General features: G+C 42.3%; 1 protein-coding gene across 3 annotated transcripts in view; it reads left to right on the plus strand.

Moving 5' to 3' along the window:
- The first annotated feature begins 1271 nt into the window (after positions 1-1271).
- Positions 1272-21704, plus strand: part of GGACT (gamma-glutamylamine cyclotransferase) — a 38851-nt gene continuing 18418 nt past the window's right edge. The window contains exon 1 of one of the 3 annotated variants that reach the window (XM_068163809.1): positions 1272-1347. The gene's annotated coding sequence lies outside the window, so the exon portion shown is untranslated. Of the gene's footprint in view, positions 1348-1400; positions 1488-1834; positions 1852-21704 lie in introns of those variants that run through there. The other 2 variants (XM_068163892.1, XM_068164049.1) reach the window with 2 other exon arrangements.

The following is a 21704-nucleotide window of genomic DNA, read 5'->3' on the forward strand; positions in this document are numbered from 1 at the left end:
TTTTGTCTCTTCAGGACAAATTGGTCTTGTTGGAAGTCATGAGATTGGCTTGGGCCCACCTCTCCAGCCTGTCAAGGTCCCACTGAATGGCATCCCTTCCCTCCAGCATGGCAGCTGCACCACATCATCTGGTGATAATGGTTTAGGTTTGTAGTGTTTTTGACTCAGGGTTCTGCTATAAGCTGGGAATAAAATCTAGAGGGCATGATAGCCTGCTACTTTGAAAAACAGAAAGACATTCTCTACTTCCAATTAATAGTCCAAAATCTTGATTCTGTAGACAACCCTATAAAGGTTGAATAAATGTGCCTTAACAAAAACCCAAAACAACGCACCACTTGAGGAAAGTAATGGAATACCTAATTAATTCAATCTCTAAAACATCAAAGTGTAGAAGTAATAGCAGGTGATACTTCCTCAAAATCTGAGCAACCGTACTCTACTTTAGAGCTGGAATAGAATTACTGAATGCTAATTCTATAAGAAAGGGATTCTAAGTCTAATATGTGACTTACATGTGACTTGACTTCCCAACCTAGATGGAACCAAAACCGGCACAGTACTTGCTGTCCCAATAACCAGGCTACAGCATGGGGCTTGTATGCTCCCGTTAAACAAGTACTGAACAGCTCAAATAGATCATGAGGGTGTCCTACTCCTCCCTTCTGTCCTTGTTCTGTGTGCAAGTCTCAAGATGCTTTGCTAAAGAGCAGACCGACGCCTACAGAACCAGTGTGAGGGGCCCTTGGCTGGGAACTGGCCTGATGGAGACAAAACATCCCATTTGTCAGTCTCCAAGTCTTAAAACTTTTGCTTTGAAGGCTCAAAATCGACCTCTGTCTACTGCCGAAGTCGCTTCTGTAGCCAGTCTCGGCAACGGGGCTCTGTGGTGCTCGGTGGCTCTCTGTTCCAGTTTTTCGGCGCTGCCATGGTGTTTTGGTTTGGATTTGTAGCTGGGGGGGGGGGGGGGGGGGGGCGACACTCCCCGGGGCGTGCAGGGCGCTGCACTTTGCTATTACTTTCTTAGCTGACGCGGGCTGCTCGGCTCCCCCGCCTCCGAGCACGGCTGGCAGCTCTGCCCGGCCTTCCACCGTCCGTCAGGCACTCTACGGCTCGCTCGCAGGCGTTGCCCAGAGAGCAAACCGCACTTCACCCCCCCACACCGTCACGGACGTTCCGAGCTGCCCTGGCCGCTTGTGGAAGCCCCGCCCCCGGCCGCCCTGCCGCCAGCCCCGCCCCGCCGCTCCGCCCCGCCGCCTACTCCCCAGAGAGGCGCCCCAGGACGGGCACAGAAGGCGGCGGCTGCAGGCGGGAGCGACCTCGCGGAGGCACCGGCAGCACTGGCGAGTGAGTGCCGCGAGACGAGGAAGAATAGCGCACCGCGGGGCGCCCCGGCCCGCCCCTCCTGCACCACGTGACGCGGCAATCCCGTGCGGTTCGAGCGGCCGATGCCCTTCCGCGCGCCCGCCCTACATTTCCCGCTCGAGGTGACGGCGGCGCGGCCGTGGGGCGTCCTCGCGGCCAATGGGCCGCTGGCAGCGAGGGGCGGGTCCCCGCGGCAGACCTCGGGCCTCGCCTTTCCCCTGGTGCTGCCTCGTCGCCTGGCTGCTGCTAGCGCTCGGCTGGCCAAGGGGAGGCGACGGGGTGCGGAGTTTGACAGGGCGCCTGTTCAGTTGGGGCCTTTTGGAAAAAGAGACGGGCTCTACCGGCCCTCCGGCGGGAGGAATGGAACTGCCGGCACCGGTAGAGAGCACCCCGCAGCGCAGGCCGATACTCCCCAGCCTACGGCCGCCGGGCTGAGGGCAGCGGAGGTGGCCGTGTAGTCTGCGGAGCCGGCGGGCAGCAGTGCCGGTAGGCTCGCGGCAGCTGTGAGCGGCACGGAGCCCTCTGCCGCCGGCCGTTGGTGTGAGAGCTCCCTTGCTGGGCGCCGCGCTGCCGTTGCCCCCGCGGTGACCTGCTTGCCCCAAGCCTTGACAGGTCGCAGCAGTGTGCCTCGGAGTGCTAGGGGCTGCTGGAAGCCTTATGCGCCGGTAACGCCCCCTCGCACAGGGAGAGTGTTCTGCAGCTGAGATCGAAACGCTGCTGATGGGTCAAGGTGGCAAGCACCTTCTTTTCTTCTGGTATTTAGGTGCTTAGAGCGTCCTCCAAACAAAAGCATTTGCTGTGATCCAAATGCTCATTTTAGTAACGTACCTTTACTTTGTAGAGATTAGTGACGTGGATTTGAAGATCAAATAACTAGACGGTGAACGGGGAAAAACGGTATAGAGTAAAAGAAGCTGTGACAGTTGATACCTATATCCTTACAAGATAGCACTTAAGAGCATTTCTCTTATTGCTTGAACGGAATTGGAGTGTTTTAGTAACTTTATTAATTATATTTTCGTTATCTGTACTTTCTGTTCTAGAGCTAGGTAAATTTGCTTTGGAGTTGAGGTTCATGTAGTTGTATATGTATCAACTCTAAACAGTTAAGTTCCTCATTTTTTGCTTCAGGGCTTTTTAATTTGCTACTTCTGTAATTCCTGACATGCTTTCAAGACACTAAGGTAACAACTTACATAGAGCTTAACATACAGAACCACTATAATATTTCCAAGACCAAGTTCTTTCATGTAGAGCTCTGTTAAGAGTCAGCTTGTTTTATATATTCTCTAGATTTAAGCAGGTAGTCAACCAGGGAAAACAATTTCTTGACAATTAAAATTGTTTATTGTATGACATAGGGTGTTCAAAGAGGATTTAAAGTTTGCATGTCTGAAGTACAGGCATTTTTTTTCTCCCCCCTGAGAAAAGCCTTAAAAACCTAGGCTGTGTCTGTCAAGTGTCCTCATCTAGCCCTCCTATCCTTCCTCCATCAAAGTCATATGAAAACTAACATGTCTTTTTTATCCCAGTGTACTATAGCATTCTGCTGCAGTCAGTAAATAAAAGTTAGACGGGCACCTCTGCTGCTGTCTTGAAACCTGAATTGTGAAGGGTGTCAGATATTAAAAAAAAAATATTTCCCATACCTGGCTATGTTTTAAAATCTGCACCCTATTCTGACAAGTATTAACCTCTTAATACATCTTGTACTTCATGTTGCTGGGTTCTTGTAGCCTGTTCAGTTCCCACTTTCTAAATTACTGTGGTGTTCTGCGTCAGCTTTGCAAGCATATTTCTATGAGGTGTTAATGAATTTGTTTCGATACCACTAAAACACTGAACAAAGCTTCTCTCAGTCATAGAAAGGAATGGGTCATGTAAAAGTCTGCCATGTCATCTATTCCTTACAAATTTGGTGACTTCTTTCTTTGTGTGATCAGGCTTGTGTTTTGGTTTTTTTCCTGATCGTTTTCTCGTATCACTTCAGGGCAGAGTTACTGCTTTGAACGTTTCACTTAGGGCAACACCTGCCTTTTATTCTGTAGAAAGGATCACCATGTCAGTTCATGCTTTTCCTTAGCTGGTGTTTGACATGGAAAGCTAGGTGCCTCCAGAGCGTACGGAGTACAAACTAGGCCTGGTTTTGCGGCAGGCATCCTGCTGCTTCTCCCACCCACTGTTACACTTGAGCACAGTTTCTTGGCTTGAAAAAACTGTCTAGCTGGCATTAGCCCTGCTCTAAGGGGGAGGCTGGGCTAGGTGACCTTCAAAGTTGCCTTCTGAGCAACAGCTCTCTGACTCCTGGTGTATACATTTTCATGACTCAAAAGAAATTTCCAACTGAAAGTTACTTTCATCTGACTGCTAATGTAACCAAGATTTTTGCTTTTTCTGCTGCTGTTGTTCTTGTGGTTGTGTTTGCTCTTCTTTGGGAATTTTTGGAAAGTAAGGTTATATGACTACCTGATCTACCTTTTTAATTTGGGAGTGTGGGTGCAGATGCAAAGGTGCAGTCATGAAAGTGTTGTGAAGTAAGGAAATAATACATTTCAGGAGTATGTTGTGGCATCTGCCTTCTGCTGGCTCTGGTACACTTTTAATCTCTCATGAATTGGCCAAATTATTTTACTCTGTAATCATAAGCAACATTAATAGTTACTGTCCAAAGGAAAAAAAATACACTTTATTTCACTGGAGTTTTTATCATCTCCTTTTTTTTGAGCAATGTACTTGTTCTGTTTTTCTCTTCCTGATCAAGACTTAGTGTATGTCTCTCATGCTCTAAAAGCATATGTGCTTTGAAGCTGATCAAATAATTTTCATAGCTTTCTTAAGTAGAATTGAATGTGAAATTTGCATGACACTTTAAGCAATGTGAATTGCTTAAGCAGAGTAGACATGCAATGATAAGATGCATTTTCTATATGAACTCATTCTTTTTCCCATCTTTCAGAATATTTAATGGCATCATTCATAGATCATTTAATAAGAGACAAGGGAAATATAGGGATATAGTAATGTCATCGAGCTTGCAAATGTAGTACCTTTTTCATTCTGTCTCTCTAAAGAGTGCCTCTAATACCTTTTTTTATTAAAAAAAAAAAAAAAACAAACAGCAGCTGCTCAAGCAATAGTAGGTGTTTGTTCTTAAATCAGCATCTGTAACTATTTAGAATTTTCTGATCTTTTTTATTCCCAAAGTTTAAATACATTTTGGGGATCATGTGCGATAAGAGTTCTCCTATTTTCACTTGTAAATGCCAATTAACACTAAAGACAAACAGACTGTCAGGATAATAGATCATTCTATTTAGCATTGCACTGGCTTTCAAGAATGTCCTGTACATTAAGATTTTGGGTCATTTTGATTTCTTTAACTGTGTTAGCTATTTGCTCTTAACATCTTGAGAAACATACTGAATATCACTGGCACTCCTGATTTGTGTCTTACAAGACACCTCTTTTCCTTTGTACATAACTACCTTTCTCTACAGTGGTTTGAGCGTGCTGTAATTGCTCATGTCCTTTACTAGCAGCCGGAGTTACTATTGTATTGCTGATATTAAGACAGAAGTTCTTGGCCATGCAGAATCACTTTCTCAGCCTTTCCTTAAAGGCTTGCCTTTTTCCAGTGCCATTGTAACTATTGCTATCAAATAATACCAGAGTAATTACAAGTCTGTTTTTTCTTTATCTTCTTTTACTCTGCTTACCTTGTCTAGCCTGATAGTCACACAACTTCTATCATAATTTAGGTTGCACAGGACCTTGGGAGTCTTTAGTTAAACCTTATTCAGAGCAGGGGCACCTCTGTGGGCAGATGAGGCTGTTCAGGACTTTATCTTATATGCCTTGAAAACCTATAGGGATAGAGGCTACATAACCCTTCTGGACAGCTCATCTACATAATGAAAACTCTTTTCCTTGAATCAAATCTGGGCCATTCATACTTTGATTTGTAGCTCCAACTCCCACATGCACCACTTTGAAGAGCTTAACTGTGTTTTCTAGATAAGCTCCTCACAGGTATGGGAAGACTGCTGGGAGGTCACCACAAAGCCATCTCTTCTCAGCCTGAACAGGCCAAGTTTTCTGAACCTCTTTTCACAGAGCACATGCTCCTGCCCCATGACTGTCCAAACACAGGCAGTTTATTGATACCTTCCTTGTATGGGTGTGTGCGTGAAACTGGATGCAGTATTGCAGGAGTAGTCTAGTGAGTGTCAGGTAAAGGGACATCATCACTTCCCTCAATATACTGATTGTGCTCCCATAAATACAGTGCTGGGTAGAATCATGGAATCAATAAGGTTGGAAGAGACCTCAAAGATTATCAAGTCCAACCTGTCACCCAACACCTCATGACAACTAAACCATGGCACCAAGTGCCACGTCCAGTCCTCTCTTGAACACCTCCAGGGATGACTCCACTACCTCCCTGGGCAACACATTCCATTGGCTAACAACTCTCTGTGAAGAACTTTCTCCTCACCTCCAGCCTAAACTTCCCCTGGTGCAGCCAATCTCTCTCTTGGATACTAAGGAAAGAAAATGCAATATTAACGCTCAAGTACAGAGGCAAATCTTTCTTTAACTCCCTTTTCTTTAACTGAAAGTCCCATCTGTGGAATGCTGGAACTGGGAAACTGAAAATTTGTCTCAACACAAAGCATTTAATTGTCATTAGATATAAAAGTGAAAAGTATCTCTATACTTGCTATCCTGGAACTTTAAATGGAACATATGGCACAAGTGGGTAGAGAGCCTGGATGTGAAAACACAGATACAACTCTCTTTCCAGAAAGGCTAAGAAGAGCACCTTAGTGATCAGATGTCGCTTAGAAACTCACAGCACACCAGATATGGGCAAGGAATGTCAGAGTTTTTGCAACTGCTGGTCAGCTACAGGAACGTAAACCTGCTTACAGTTGTTGGCTATCTGGTACCCATTAGGGTTAAACCCTTCATAAAGCATCAACTCATCTCTACTGAAAGGGAAGGAAACTAAGAGAAGCTGGAAAATTAGTGTTAACTGCCTTTCTAGCTGGCATTATTAGCATTATTAGGGTAAGAAGCATGTAGTACAGAAGCATGGGTACTCGCCATCTTTGCTGCTTTCTTTGTTCAGCAAGGTGTATTCATGAGTCTTAAAGATGAACAAAGTAAATCACTGAGACATCAGGGGAAACCTGGATCTCAGTCAGCATCATCTTGACTGCTATGCTGCACTTTTGTCTGAGTCTTTGATCTTCAATAATAGTCAGGGTTTTAACTTTCCTCTAAGTGAGGAAAGATATGTAGATACTTACTTGTCTAAAATTCTCCCAGTTTACTTACTTTCCACAGATCTCAGGAATGCCTGCTGGCATTATGTTACTTTCTGGTAACATCATGGACAGCTCAGCATTTTGGAATTGTAATGCAAGAGACTTCTCTGCAAATATTTTTTGGGGACTGATCTGGACTGAGTCTTCATAGAATTGTTTCAGTTGGAAAAGACCTTTAAGCTCATGGAGTCCAGACATCAACCTAAGACCATCATGGCCGTTAAAGCATGTCCTGAAGTGCCATGTCCACATGTTTCTTGGACACTTCCAGGGATGATGACCCTACCACCTCCCTGAGCAATGTATTCCAATGCCTAACCACTCTCAGTAAACAAACATTTCCTAATATCCCATCTAATCCTCCCCTAGCACAATCTGAAGCTATTCTTCTCATCCTGTCAGCTGATGCTAGGGAATTGAGACTGACCCCTGCCTCACTACAACCTTCTTCCAGGTAGTTGTAGAGAGCAATGAGGTTCCACTCACTCTTCTCCAGATTGAATAACCCAAGTTCCCTCAGCTGCTTCTTTTAAGACTTGTTCTCTAGACCCTTCACAAGCTTTGTTGGCCATCTCTGGGCGTGATCCAGCACATCTCTGTTTGTCTTGTTGTGAGGTGTCCAAACACAGTATTTGAGGTGCAGCCTCACCAGTGCCAAGTACAGGGGCACAATCACTTCCCTACTCCTGCTGGCTACACTGTTCTTGATAGAGGCCAGGATGCTGTTTGCTGTCTTGCCCACCTGAACGCACAGCTGTCTCATAGTCAGATGTCTGTCAACCAGCACCCTGATGTGCTTTTCTGCAGGGCAGCTTCCTAGCCACTCTGCCCCAAACCTGCAGCATTACATGGGCTTGTTGTGGCCCAAGTGCAGGACCCAGCACTGGATTTGTTAAACTTCATATGGATGACCTTGGCCTATCACTCCAGCCTGAGCCTGTTTTACACAGCTCTCTTATGTCTCTTCATATTCTGGGTATCAGCCTGTAGCTCTGCAGCTTTCTGCATCACAGGGAGTAAAAGCTGTTTATGTATCTAGTGAAATAGGTCATTTGGCAGGTTTTTACCTTCTTGTATGCAAAAAGGTCCAGTTTGCATACAGGACTTTATTTAAGGTTTTACTGTTTCTGTGGACACAATACTGATAAGAATCCTGGATTTTTATCTCACCAATGTCCTCCACTTCTGTCTGCTTCTTTAGATGACAGGCGTGTGTTTGAAACGTGTGCTTCATTTGTAGGCAGCTCACATCAACTGGTGAACCTGAAGTGATTCTGAACAGATTAATTTCAGGAAATTGAAGTTAATTGATTCATAAGAAATTGTTAATCACATTTTTTCTGAATTGTTCTACATTGAACCCAAGTGTTTGTTGTTTAGCTGTATATTATTAAACAGACTACACTATGGGCACTGAATTTCAGCACTGAAATCAGTGTACAATTTTAATTTTGTCTGGCTGTTCTGTCTACTCACAGTTCCATAAGTAACAGCTTTGTTGCCACTTGACTCTCAGAATGTGTGAATTTCTCTAGAAATAAAAGGTAACAGGTTAGATTATTTCCTATCAGAAGAGGCATGGTCTACATATACAGTAATACTGAAAGCTAGAAGGAAAATAGAAATAAATCAGTTTTCTTCAAAACATTGCTGAGAAGAATGATAGTGGAAGTCACAATATAAGTAGTGACTGAGAAATAAGTGTATTTAGTTTGGTTTATATTGGAAGATTTTGGTGGTTTTGAATGATGTTTAGATGAGCAGAGGATTCATGATAGCTGTGATGTGAGAGTAAAGTCATGATAGAATACCGTTAGGTAGTAGTGCCAATAGAAGAAATTATGTGTTGTTTTCAAGTAGAGGGAAATGGTAGGCAAATAGGGCAAAGTACATGGCCTCTTGTGTTGTAGTCATCTTCATTTTCTTTTTACTCTCTAAACTCACTGTTCTGTTGTTGGCTTTGTTCTTTTAAGCTAATTTAACTAATCACATGACCTGAAATTCACTGTGGGTGCTAGAATGAAACATTTCAGATTCTGGTAGCACATAGGATGTGCTTGAAGACCAAAGGCATGTGTTTAAGGATGTTTAATATTTAACATCTGTAGTTGGAATTCCTAAACTAGAAGTTACAAAATAATTGGCATCAGAAGAAAGAAAATCTGCAGGAGCAAGTGTTGGCTAGTCCAGAAGTGCAGTTAGAACATCTTGCCTAGTAAAGCATCTTTCAGGTGTCCAATGAAGGGTTATTTGCCTCCTCTTTGGCATCCCTCTAATTTTGGATTGTATGACACCATGTATTGCTCATCTTTATGCAGTCCATCTCAGTGCTGCTAGGGATTGGCCTTCTGTTTGTCCTCCTGCATAACTCCTGCCTCCCTTTTGCAATGACATTGTTCTGGCCTGTGTTTTTTCCTTGCTTTTCCTGTATTCAAGCAGTTATGGGGCTATACACTGTCAATATGTGAAATGAGTCTTTTATAGGTGGGGCTTCATCATGGCTTTTGTGAATAAATCGTGGAAAAGGAAGAGAAATGTTATGAGGCTAGAGAGACATTTGTAACATAAGCATCCATTGCAACAAACTGAAGAGATTGAGATTATTTTTTTTTATTTTTACTGAGATTGAATTTGAGCTCACAGTAGAACTTGTTCAGAGATGAACTGTCACCAGAGTATGTGGGTGGAAAAATTGGAGGCTACTGAAGAAGAGTTACAAGCAGCAGTAGTTGAGCACAGATAAACAGATCAGGGATGGGGAAAAAAAAAAAAAAAAAAAAAAGCTAAAATACTTGTCATGGTTGTCAGGTGAGATATGATGGTCTTGGAGTTATAGACAGGACTAGAAGGAGGATATGGGCACTAGGTTTCCTTTCTTATCTCCTTGACTGCATGTCCACGCAGGTGCTTAGGGAAGGTTGTGGCTTGAAGAACAACCTAGGCCAAAGCATATTCTGGACAAAGGAAGAACTTAAAGAGGATGCAACAAGCCTGCAGAGATTAGAAAAATGAAGGCAAAAGATTACTAGAAATTCCTAGGTGGCAACTGTAATCTTGAAGTGATTAAGTGCTAGCATTTAAATATGTTCAACAGCATTTATCAATCACTGTTGATTTTCTTGTGGCTGTATTTCAGTGAAGCTATCAAAACACTGGTATTTTTCTGTAGAATGAGTAAGTGAGAATCTGAGTTCAGTGTTGCATAGTATTTTCACTGAAAGGGGATGGAGTACAGCCTGTGTTTTGAAGCCAACATGTATTTTGAAGCAGTGCTCTAAGACTACATCACCTTGCACATGCTAAGCGCTGCTTTGTCTTGTGTTTCCCATGATGTGTGGAAATACTGTTTGGTAAGTATTACTTTGGGATGTGGCATAGGAGAATAACTGAATCTAGTCTAGAGGGGACCACACAGAGCTAAGCCTGCGCTGTGTTAAAAGATGTGTAAGTAACTGAGAAACTGTATGCATGAATGTTTTGACACAGTGTACAGAGTGGACCCACAGGCTTCATTTTGACTTGTCTGAAAATTATGTAGGGAATAAATCCCAGCAGGACACTCATCATAGACATACATATTTCACACATCAAACCACTAACTTGCTCCAAGGCTGCAGTACTTGTTATGTTGTAGTTCAAATATACCAGCTACAAAAACTTGCAGTATATGAATCCAGCTACTGGCCAAATCATACTAAAGCTTTCTGAACCTTGTTTCAAATAGTAAAAGTAACATGGAATTCTATACCTATGGTTGTTTTCTGATTGGGAAGAGTGTCTTTGGGGAAGGTGATATGAAGGACTCAGAAGAATCACTGTCTTATGTGGATTCTTTAGATAGGGACATATCATCTTAGCTGTTACCTCTTACAGAGGAGTCTCAGAAAATGAGCATAAAAGAAAATCAGCATTTAAGAGATTTAAATTATATTTTAGGCTGATGATTTCTTTCCTTTTGATTAAACTGTACTAAGGCACTGTGTCTTATTTCATAATTGTAATTCCAGGTATATTGCATTTCTCAGTAATGTGATTATGTCGTTACATGAAGATTCAAGTAGGCTGCATAACAGAAACAAAATATCTTGGGAGAAGACAGGTGTAGTAAGGAGAGAAAATAGGTCATTGGTGTGTTTTCACATTTTTATTATAGGGCTTCTTAATGAAATAGAATACTGGTTGGCTGGTGGTTTGGGGCTTTTTTTTACCCCTCTTATACTCTTGTTTATATTTACCTTAATCTTGTTGAAATATCAATAAATTAGGTAAAATAGATGTAGATCCATCTGCTCATCTAGTCTGTTCTTTTACTGCTAGTAGTTATTACACCTTTTAATTAAGCATGCTTAATGACAGTTTACTACATTAACAGGTGACATCATCATGTACAAAATTAAAGACACTTTATTATAATAAACAAACCAGGTTGGAAGAGACCTTCAAGATCATCGTGTCCAACCCATCAACCAATCCAACCCACCCAAACAGCTAACCCATGGCACCAAGCACCCCATACTAATGCAGAGAAGGGTTTCTTTTTCCCTAATTCTGTATATCAAAGCAATGATTTATTATCTTTCATTAGTCCAAATTGTAGTTTAAATGTTTTACCTGTACCTTCTGTTTCACTGTTGCTTCACATGCAAATTTAACCAGGCTCTATAATTTAATTGGCTTTACCAGAGGTACATTATTATCAGTCATATTTTCAATATTTATTAATTGATGTGGTGATCATTTCAGGTTTGAATCTTGTTAATTACAGTTATTCTTTTGATAGAAGAACTTGTCTTATGACAGACTTTAAAAACTTTGAAGTCCTTGACTAACATTTCAATTCTAGATTCATTAAATAATTTAATTTTTGTTTGGGTTTTTTTTTCTGGATTTTGGTGGTGTTCTGTTTGGGTGTTGATCTTTGGTTTATTTCTTGTTTAGTTTTTTTGGTTTGTTTTGGTTGGGTTTTGTTTGGGTGGTTTTGTGGTTTTTTTAATTATTAAATTTTTGTTTGGGCTGTTGTTTGGGGTTAGTTGGTTGGTTTTGGTGGGGGTTTTGTTTGATTTTGTGGCCAACTATGGTTGATGTAACCCAATTGTAAGCAGGGTCTGCAGACTGGTGCAGCTGACACTTGATCTGGTAGGTATGATACTAGAAGGAAGGAACAGATGATGATGCCTGTCCTGACCCTGTCAGGTCAGGTAATTTGGTTTCATAGCAGTTCAAAAATTAATCTGTTGGTCTGATTTTTGAGACTTTATGGGATGCATTATTTCTTTGACATTGTGTGGTGGTTTTAGGCTCTGCCTTTACAATTTAGTTACAGATTTTGAGCAGAAAAGTTAAAGAATAAAAAATCACCATTGGGTGTAAAAAGGAAAACAAAATATTATTCTAAACAAATTCATTGGATAAATATCCAGAATAAGACTGGCTGTACCATAACAATTATTCTCCGTTCCTGATCTCTGCTGCTTTGCTTTGCTCAGGAGAGATTAACATGCTTGTTGGCTGGTCTTGGCTGAGTTGTTCAGTTAAGTCTAACCAGTGCTTTCTCTCTGCTCCTTTTCTCTCTTGGGACATGGCAGGGGGCAGAGGAACGGCTTTCCTGGTCTCTGACCAGGGGGATTTTTCGCATTGTTTGCTAATTGTAAATATCTGTGTAGTGTTGTAAATACTATAGATTTTGTACATCCTCATTGCATTCCATTGTAGAGTGTAGTTCTTGCTTGCAAGTACAGCTTCATTTGCTTCTAACTGAGTTGGTCTGACAAAGTTAATGCTGGGGGGAAACTTCAACCCACCACACATTCCTTCAACCCCTCTCCAATTCTCTGTGCTACCCCACTAAGCCCATCAGCTGATCTACATGATGAGATGGACTTTAGGTAGTAGTGATGATTTGGGAGTGTGCTTAGGGAAAAGAGTTGGGAAATATTTTCATTTACAGTGGAGCAGACAGTCTTAAGATTAATGATTTTATTTCTTAGCAAGAATAAACTCCCTAGTGATCTTTTGTGATCTCTAAAAACTCCACAGTATTAATATTAAATTTGTGTGTGTTGGTTACTTAAAACAGCTCTTCTTGGGTCTCAACTCTGATTATTTCCATGCTGTGGGCAGCACTGCTGCAGGTGAAACTTCTGTACTGCGTTGTCTGAGCTACCACAGGCTAATAGCTGCCTTAAGTAATATGTAATAAGTAGTATCATAGTATCAGCCAGGGTTGGAAGGGACCACAAGGATCATCCAGTTCCAACCCCCCTGCCATGGGTAGGGACACCCCACACTACATCAGGCTGGCCAGAGCCTCATATTAACATACATTGTTCTTTTTGATAATCTAGAGCAATGTCATAGGTTTTACACCCATGCGTATGTGTAACAATTTACCTGTGAAATCTCCAATGAGATCATATGTGCTGAAAACAGTCTGTAAGCAAATATTTCAATATTCACACACAGTAGAATTAGAATTAGAATTAACCAGGTTGGAAAAGACCTTTGAGATTGAGGCCAACCTATCATCCAACACTACGATAGATATCACAGTATCACCAAGGTTGGAAGAGACCTCAAAGATCATCAAGTCCAACCTGTCACCCAAAACTTCATGACAACTAAACCATGGCACCAAGTGCCCTGTCCAATACCCTCTTGAACCTGTCCAGGGATGGTGACTCCACCACCTCCCTGGGCAGCCCATTCTAATGATGAACGACTCTCTCTGTGAAGAACTTTCTCCTCACCTCAAGCCTAAACTTCCCCTGGTGCAGCTTGACACTGTGTCCTCTTGTTCTGGTTGCCTGGGAGAAGAGACCAACTCCCTCCTGGCTACAACCTCCCTTCAGGTAGTTGTAGACAGCAATGAGGTCACCCCTGAGCCTTCTCTTCTCCAGGCTAAACAATCCCAGCTCCCTCAGCCTCTCCTCATAGGGCTTGTGCTCAAGGCCTCTCACCAGCCTTGTTGCCCTTCTCTGGACACGTTCAAGTGTCTCAGTGTCCTTCTTAAACTGAGGGGCCCAGAACTGGACACAGTACTCAAGGTGTGCCCTAACCAGTGCAGAGTACAGGGGTACAATGACTTCCCTGCTCCTGCTGGCCACACTATTCCTGATACAGTCCAGGATGCCATTCTTTCCTATATGTCTAGAAAAATACTGGTATATCTTGTCTACATTTGTCACATTAACAGCTTGGAGGAAAACTGTGTGAGAACGACACGTAATAATTGAAAAATCTACAAAGTTATTTATGTCATCAGCTTTCTACCAGTGGGACAAATAAAACATCTGCCTATAAACAAAATACATTTAAAAATTTGTAAGGAGCAGCAGTTATTTCAGAACTGCTTGGGATTAAAATGTTTCATACCTGCAATATGAAAGTAGTACTTGAGAAGAAAAATAGGCTAAACCAAAAGAAGCCTTGATTTTCTTTTTTTAATGTATATTCAGCTTTATAGCTGTGTTTATGTACAATATGTAAACTAAGGTGGCTGTCTTGGTAAACCCTGAAGGGCATCAGTGCATGTAGCTTTCTCCCTGGGAAGCAGAAGCTTCAGAGAGCTGTGCAGCTGTTCTTGAGACTGTGGTGATACAGTCTTGCACTTGCCTTCTTTTGTTGACCAAAGATGCACAGCTGTCCTGTAACTGCTCTACCTTTAAGGCAGGCACACCTTGTGTGTGCTGCATCCAAGCAACAACAGTTCAGCACTAACAACGGTCTTTGCACCAGCTCTTAGAAAGTAGAAAAAATACACTAAATCCCTTTGTCCCAAGTTCTCCAAGCCATGTCTCTTAGGAGCACTTAGTGTTGTTTGGCCTTTTGAAGTTGGATCACAGTGTAGAAAGCAATGGAAGATTCATGGGGGTCAGAGAGCATTCAGTGTAGTGCCTCAGGATTCTATCTCTGAATGTATTTGGAAGGTGCTGCGTGAAGCAGGAACAGATGAAAATCTCACATTTCATTCTCTTTTTAGAGTCTTTGCTCTTTGGGAAAATTAACCTCAAAAATCAAATAATTGTAATAGAATAGAATTAACCAGGTTGGAAATTACCTTCAAGATCATCAAGTCCAACCTATGAGGAGAGGCTGAGGGAGCTGGGATTGTTTAGCCTGGAGAAGAGGAGGCTCAGGGGTGACCTCATTGCCCTCTACCACTACCTGAGGGGTGGTTGTGGCCGGGAAGGGGTTGGTCTCTTCTCTATAGCAACCAGCACCAGAACAAGGGGACACAGTCTCAAGCTGCACCAGGGGAGGTTTAGACTCGAGGTGAGGAGAAAGTTCTTCACCGAGCGAGTCATTTGTCATTGGAATGTGCTGCCCAGGCAGGTGGTGGAGTCACCATCCCTGGAGGTGTTCAAGAGGAGATTGGATGTGGCATGGGGTCTGTGTTGATGGGTTGGACTTGATGATCCTCGAGGTCCTTTCCAACCTAAGTTATACTGTGATACTATCACTCAACACCATCTAGTCAACTAAACCATGGCACCAAGTGTCTCATCCAGTCTCTTCTTAAAAACCTCCAGTGATGGTGACTCCACCACCTCCCTGGGCAACACATTCCAATGGCCAATCACTCTTTCTGTGAAGAACTTCTTCCTAACATTCAGCCTGAACCTCCCCTGGTGCAGCTTGAGACTGTGTCTTCTTGTTCTGGTGCTGGTTGCCTGGGAGAAGAGACCAACCCCCACCTGGCTACAACCTCCCTTCCCTGTTCCTGATACAGGCCAGGATGCCATTGGTCTTCTTGGCTGCCTGGGCACACTGCTGGCTCATGTTCAGCCTACTATCAACCGGTACCCCCAGGTCCCTTTTTGCCTGGACACTCTCCAGCCACTCTGACCCCAGTCTGTAGCACTGCATGGGGTTGTTGTGGCCAATGTGCTGAACCCAGCACTTAGATGTGTTAAATCTCATGCCGTTGGACTCTGCCCATCTGTCCAGCCAGTCAAGGTTCCTCATCAGAGCTCTTCCACCCTCTAATAGATCAACACCTGCCCCCAGCTTGGTGTTATCTGCAAACTTACTGATGGTGGACTCAATCCCCTCATCCAGATCATCAATAAAGATCTTGAACAGGATGGGGCCCAGCACTGATCCCTTGGGGATACTACTAGTGACTGGCTGCCAGCTGGATGCAAAAGCAAAGCCTTACCCCTGGTAGGCTTACACAGTAGCTGTGATAAGAAGCTATCCTCCATACAGCCTAAGAACCTTCTAGACTGCTTCCTCTTTGCTGTGTTAAGTTCCAAGCAGATTATCAGGCAGGTTAGAGTTGCCTGTAAGAACAAGGTCTGGCAATCTTGAGACAGCCTCTAGTTGCCTATAAAATAATTCATCAACCTCTTCATTCTGGTTGGTTGGTCTATAACAGACTCCAACCAGAATGTCAGTCTTTTTGGCCTTCCCTCTAATTCTCACCCACAGGCACTCAACTTGCATAATGTACCATTTATAAACAGATAGGGAGTGGGATCGAGAAACCTCCTGAGGCAGCAACAATTTAATGACTGGAGCACAGTCAGTCTCCTGTGGTCTCCATGAGAGTGTTTTCATACATAGCATGTGAATCAAACTGTCTTTTATTTTTACTTTTCAAAGTGGAGATAAGAGATTATCCCATCTAGTTCTTTGTCAGAATGTAAATTTGGCAGTTAGTAGTGGTATTTCTGACAGGGATTTTAGTGACTTGCTGTTGAGAATAGTTAGTAATGAAGGATTCCCAGCCTTCCTGGATGATCTATCTCTCTAGGCTCTTCCTAGGCATTGTGCTTACCAGTATAGTTTAGTCTTTCCATTAAACAGTCTTTGCAAACAGTATTTAACCAAAGCATCAACAGTTGTCAAATCGTGTTTTTCTAAATTGCTTGTGGGAATAAGTAGGGAGGCTTTAAGAAAGCTTCAGGCACCATTTGCTCCGTGTTTAAGATTGGTTTACCCCCATGAGTACATCATTAAGAAGGGGAAGACCAGGGAAAATAGGTGTCTCTGCTGAATGAGGTGGGTGCTCTGGTGGTAGAGGATACAGAGAAGGTGGAGATACTCAAATGCCTTCTTTGCTTTAGTCTTTAGTGTTAAGACCAGTCTTTAGGAGTCCCAGTCCCTGAAGGTAAGAAAGCAAGCCTGAGGAAGGAAGACTCCTTTAGTCGAGGAGGACTGGGGTAGAGATCATCTAGGCAAGTTGAACACCCACAAATCCATGGACCCTGAGGCAATGCAGCCAGGGAGCTGGCCAATGTTATTGCTACAATGTTCACCATCATTTTTTGAAAGGTCATGGAAAACAGGAGGTGACTGGAGGAAGGACCATGTCACTCCAGTGTTCAGAAAAGGGGTTAACCTGCTGGAAAGCAGCTCTGCATGGAAGGACCAGTTAACCATGGGCCAACAATGTGCTCTTGTGAGTAAGAAGGCTAATGGTATCCTGGGGTGCATTAAGGAGAGTGACCAGCAGGTCAAGTAAGGTTCTCCCTCTCTGCTCTAGTGAGGACATGTCTGAAGTATTGTGGCCAGCTTTGAGCTCCCTAGTTCAAGGGGAACAGGGAAATACTGGAAGGAGTCCATCAGACATCTAATGGAGATGATCAGGGGACTGGAGCATTTCTCTTAAAAGGAAAGGCTGAGAGACCTCAAAGTAGAACATGGGAAGTTCCACCTAAACATACCAAAAAACTTCACTTTGAGATTGTCAGAGCAGTGGAACAGGCTGCCCAGAGAATCATAGAATCGTAGAACGTTAGAGGTTGGAAGGGACCTCCAGGAATCATCAGGTCCAACCCCCCGCCAAAGCAGGATCACCCAGGGTAGTCCACACAGGAGTGCCTCCAGGTGGGTGTTGAATGTGCCCAGAGAAGGAGACTCCACAAGCTCCCTGGACAGCCTGTTCAGTGCTCTTAAGCAGATAAACCCTTCAGTTTAGCCTGCCTACAGAAAAGTGAGTAAACTTTCTGATTTTTCCAGTTCAAGTAAATAAATATCCAACCAACAATCTTCAGAAATCTGTCAGACATAACAGCTGAAACAGATTAAACTCAATGCAAAGCCTTTCCAGCTCTTAACAGGGCAAGACATCTTGAAGGCTGTTAAGAGTTTTGGTGTGGGTAGGGATTTGGTGCAAAAGCTACATAGATGCTTCAGCTGTGAGTCCTAAATATTTTTAAAAGTACACTGACAGAGAGGTATATATCATTTAAGACAAGGCATCACCAAGGTGAGCTGTATTTTCCTGCACTGCAACTCAGGCAACCAGACAGTTAGCTGATGCAGCTGGAGAAAGGGCTCTGTTTCAAAAATGCTCGTATCTGGTTCTAGTTCTTTCTTTGTTGTTTTACTCTTTACAGAGTTACACTTTGCTTTCCACTTCATTGACAAGTAAGCAGGATGTGCAGCAGCAGCAGGTCATGGAGTCTCTTTCGGTGGAGACTTTCAAAACCTGCTTGGACACACTGCTGTGCAAGCTGCTGTAGGCAAACCTGGTTTAACGCAAGAGTTGGACAAGGTCATCTCCAGAGATTTCTTCTTTGCCCCCTGTTGGAGGGGAAATTTCAACCCACCCTACCTACCTTTCTGTAGTACCATGAGCAAGAGTCAAAGTTTGTACCATCAGTGAAATAAATAGTCCAGATAGATGGCTTCTAGCATCTGGACATCTTTCCAGCTTTAGAGGTAGGAAGGTTCCTCCCTGTGTATTCTAAATATTCGTTTTTATTTGTAGAAGGTCTGCATCCTTTCTTTGTTCCCTAGGAACCAACACTGGAAATAGTGAGCATCTCTGTCCAAGTGGTGTTTCCTAGGGTCTGTTTTGGCAGGCTGTTCCTGATCAGCCTCACCCAGGCAGTTTGAGCTGCTCAGCCTCTTCACCTGAGCACCAGTTAGACAGGATGTGTCAGGCTACTCTGCTGAGCAGCTGTAGGCCAACCTTTTTGACATTTCACTGGTTGTTTAAACACATTGTGATCCAGTGATCACTGAATGGTTGTATATTTTGAAGAAAATGGGTCTTTAAGACCTGGGGTTTGTGTTGTTGGTTTTTTTTGGGGGGTTATTTGTTTTGTAGTTTGGGGGTGGGGTGGGGTGTTGATTGGTTGGATTGGGTTTTTTTGGTGTTGTCTCTTATGAAAAGGAGTGAGGGGATAGGGAGTCCTAAAATAATTGACACTTTGTTTTACAGAAAACTTCTGGTGGTTGCTTTTCTGTTGTTGGGTTTGGTTGGGTTTGGGTGTTGGGGTTTTTTTGTCTGACTTTTTTGGTGGTGGGGTTTTTGTTGTTATTAGTGGTTTTAGTTGTTGTGTTGTTGTGAAGTGCTGAAAAAAAATGAGAGAACAAATGAGTGGTAGTGTTAGACTAAGTAACTCATGCATATGAAAACTTGTCTAACTGTGTTAGATGACCAGACCTAGGGAGTCTCTTTTAAAAATTGTCTGTTAGCATCTGTTCAAATCAAGCAGTTGTGGGAAAGATCCTTTTTGTTAATTACTATGATCTCTCTTCTTGGTCTTTAACTTTTTTCTGCTTTCCATGACTACATTTTTTTTTATATGGGGTTTTGTTACTTGGTAGTACTATTCAAGGTTTCATTGGTTGCCTCTCTTTGGTTTAGGTAATTTTATCTTCTGTCATCAAAAAGATGGCCCCATGAACGAGTTGAGAGCTCATGGCTTGCTGGAGCATAGGGATCTTCTCTAGACATTCCCTACGGATCCTAGATATATTTCCTGTTTATATTTCCTGTATCAGTGTTAGCCTTTCTGTGGATTTTAAAGCTGTAACAATGGTTGCACTGAAACCTTAAAATCCCATATCTGTAAAATTCCCTGTGTCTTACTGAAATTATATTGGAAACTTTTGGAAAGTCTGCTGTAGAAAACTCATGCATGATCAGTGAAAGCGTCAGTGTGAATGTGTTTTTACAAAATTAATTACAAATAACTTGACCATTTCTTCCTCTCTCTGCAGAATTTTCTTCCAAAAGAGAGAATTCAGAAGCTTCAGATGCTGAAGTATTGCATTCATTTGATATGATGCAGTATTTCTAATCTTCCTTGTGTAACAAGCTTTTGATTTTTCTTCCAAAAGTTTGGAATTCTTTCATCAATTAATTTTTACAGTTTTGGGGGTGGGGTTTGGGTGGGGTTTTGTTTGTTTGTTGGGGTTTGTTTGTTTGAAAAAAGCCAGTCCATAGCACAACTTGCATCTTATACCAGTTGATCTAACTGCCTGACATAATTCCATTTGGGTTTTAAAATAAGCATCAAAAGCTGAGAAAAATTTCGCTCTCATATGCCCACTTTCTGAAGTTCAAAGGAAATAACTGCATGTACTTTGTCATTACTTTAATGAAATACAGAATCACCCTTTCTGATGGTGCATTTTCTATGAATTTGTCAATTTTTTATCAGCTCTGACTTGCTGATAGGATAGAAGGAAAGACTGAGATTAATTAAATCTTTGATGTTCAATTTTTTATTTAGTATCTTGGAGAGCCAGGGAGCTCCAAACAGTAATCAATCAAAATCACTCCCCTCTGTCTATTCTCAGTGGAACCATTATAATAGCCAGTTAATATAGCCTATAGTGGACAGAAAAGTAGCAATTAGCCACTACAAAAATTGATTGCAATTGGTTGAATTCTGGTGTGTCAGAACTTAGCAGTTAAAGCCTCTTTGCAAAGCAGGTGTTAAGATTTAGGTTGCTCAAATATGAGGATACTGCAGAATTTTCACTTTGCTTCAAGCCTTCTTTGACCTTGATGAAGGCTTTTGGACACCTTGAGTTTTGTTTTAAAATGACCAGTCATGGTCAGTTACCTGAGAATGTATCATTTAGCCATGAAATTGTCTGTGTGCATCACTTCCCATAATTTTCTATGGTTTCTCTTCTTTTGAGCTATTACTACCCTAAAATCAAAGCACACGTGCACACTACTGCAGAGCATTTTAGCAATATACAGTGTTATTCTGGTGACACCAGGTGTTGAAAGTAAAAAATGTAATGCATTATGTATTCAGAAGCATGCCTTTATTAATAGCTAGTTATCACGGGGTAAACAGGGGAGGTTTGCAATAAGAGGAGACAGGATGAGGCACTTGGTGCCATGGTTTAGTTGATAAGATGGTGTTGGGTGATAGGTTGGACTTGATCTCTTAAGGTTTTTTCCAACCTGCTTAATTCTGTTCTAATCTATTTTAATCTAATAATTTGAATTATCTGTTTTAAATGTTACATTCATGTGCTGAAAATTAGAAGTGACTTGTTCATTACTTGTCTTCTTAAGCCATATCAAAAAGACAAAATTAAATTCTGAAACAATTTATCTTCTTCCTGCACTGTTTCTTAATTTATAGCTAGTGTAATTCTAATTATCTTATTTAATTTTTCTTTAGTTAATTAGCATCACTAAGTGAGTACTTGCTTCAAGAATGCAGAAGCAAAATAAACTGAGTGTTCGGAATAATAACATATTCCTGTATTTGGGAATGGGGAGTTATGGAGACTGCTGTACTACGTGACATTGGGGTAGGGGGAGTGGCATTGGGAGCGCACTAATTGATTTGTTCAAGATTGATTGATTTGTTCAGGAGCTGACATACAACTTTCTGTGGCCAAGTTGGTCTAAGTAGTTATTCAATAATGTTTTGTGCATTTTCAACATTGTATAGATAATCTTTACCTTTAAAATTCCAAACCTATTTGGTTAACCTTCTTATTTCAGCTTTCCATTGTGAAATGGTTCTGATGTGAGGGTGTACAAGTGTTGAGCAAGAGCTACCTCTTGAAACTCCTAAGCCATAGGTGCTATGTTTCATAGTTTCATAGTTTCATAGTTTCATTCAGGGTTGGAAGGGACCACAAGGATCATCTAGTTCCAACCCCCCTGCCATGGGCAGGGACACCCCACACTAGATCAGGCTGGACAGAGCCTCATCCAGCCTGCTCTTAAACACCCCCAGGGACGGGGCCTCGACCACCTCCCTGGACAACCCATTCCAGGGTTTCACCACTCTCATG

Source organism: Melanerpes formicivorus, unplaced genomic scaffold (assembly GCF_026170545.1).
Source record: "Melanerpes formicivorus ecotype bairdi unplaced genomic scaffold, bMelFor1.0.p_v2 SCAF_1, whole genome shotgun sequence".
NCBI lineage: Eukaryota > Metazoa > Chordata > Aves > Piciformes > Picidae > Melanerpes > Melanerpes formicivorus.